The 1,611-nt window shown below is 34.8% G+C and overlaps 1 pseudogene; it reads left to right on the top strand.

Annotated features, from left to right (window-relative positions):
* Nucleotides 1-281: 281 nt before the first annotated feature.
* On the top strand, nucleotides 282-401 carry LOC150010968 (U4 spliceosomal RNA; annotated as a pseudogene).
* The last annotated feature ends 1,210 nt before the right edge of the window (nucleotides 402-1,611 follow it).

A 1,611-nucleotide genomic window follows, 5' to 3' on the forward strand; every position in this document is an offset into this window, starting at 1 on the left:
CTGGGCTGACGCTTTCAAAGTCCTTTTATGAATAGTGTATATTAATATCCAAATCTGTTAAAGATAGCACAACATAATGATTGCTATCAGCAAAAAAAACTGAGCAGGATAGGAGGTTGGGAAGGCTGGGTGGGCAGGATGGGCCTCCTGGAAAAGGAAGCAGGTAAATGAGTGAATCATGCCAATATCAGTGTGGGAGGAGGGAGCGTGAAGTCCCTGGGGTGGAGTTAAGCCTGGTGTGTGCACACAAAATGAGTCATGTTGCTAAAAGCAAAGGATTCAGCTTTGCTCAGGAGCAGTATCATAGCCAATGAGGTTTATCCAAGGCATGATTATTGCTAATTGAAAAAAAAAAACAAACCAAGGATTCAAAGAATAAGTATTTATAGTCATCTATAGGGGACCAGTTAAACAGACAAAGGACAGCTACCAATGGAATACTATGCAGTTATACAAAAGAATAAGGAAACTCTCTATGAAATGAGATGGAAAGATCTCCAGGACATATTTGTTAATGAAAAAAAGCAAGAAGTGAAATAGATTATTTTTTAAAATTTAATCTTTATTGTATTTTTCCCCATTACCATTTAGTCCCCTTAGGTCCCTTTCCCTCCATGTATTAGATTATATAGTATGTTAGCTTTGTGTAAGAAAAGGAGGGAAATTGATATTAGAAAGATATCAGTTCTTTCTCAATTTATTTATAAAGTTAATATGGGCTCCCCAAAAGAAACAGAAAAGCTACTTTTTAAGAGATAAGAAAATTATTGAAAAAAAGAATAAAAAGTGGGGCTAGTCCAACCAGACATTAAAACATATTGTAAAACTATGGTTGACAATTTGAAAATAATTTTTGTTTGGGAACATGAGTGGATGGATGAGTAGAATAGAATATCCAGAAACAGATCCAAATACACACAGGAAATAATAGATTATGCAGTAAATTGTTCAGGGAATATTGAGTAGCCACATGCAAACAACTGCATTTCTCTCTTGCATTACTTATACTAAAATGAGCTTCAAACAGCTCAAAGCTATAAATCTAAAATATAAAACTATAAAACAACCCAGTTAAAATTTTTTTATAATCTTGTAGTAGGATGGGTTTACTTAAGCATGACTCAAACCTAAGAAGTCATTCTCTTTGACCACAATAAAAATGTTCTTATTTTCTATGGAAAAAAATAAAATCAAAAGATGACCAAATAATAACATATGCAACACATATGAGAGACAAATTTCTGTGGCATGAAAACAACATGTATAAATACAAGTGCAAAAGACTAAAATCCTATAGGAAAACAGTCCTGGGATATGAACACCAAGTTCACAGAAAAGAAAATTAACATGGCTCTTAACTATATGAAGAGATGCTTCACCTCACTTAAATTAAAACCACAATGCGATGCCATTTAGATTCAATGATTGGCAAAGATAAAAATAGTTTGCTAGTCTATATGGCTCATAATCTATTTTTATTAGATGATACTGAGCTAGATTAAGACAAGTTTGCTTTGAGCTACTGTAAGTCCTGGTCCTTCATATCCACCAGGACCACTGAGGGAGGTGACTGGCCTCTGAGGGCTGAGGCCAGGCAAGGATGCTCACCCC

Source organism: Furipterus horrens, unplaced genomic scaffold, assembly GCF_987537825.1.
Source record: "Furipterus horrens unplaced genomic scaffold, mFurHor1.1.pri manual_scaffold_4, whole genome shotgun sequence".
Lineage (NCBI taxonomy): Eukaryota > Metazoa > Chordata > Mammalia > Chiroptera > Furipteridae > Furipterus > Furipterus horrens.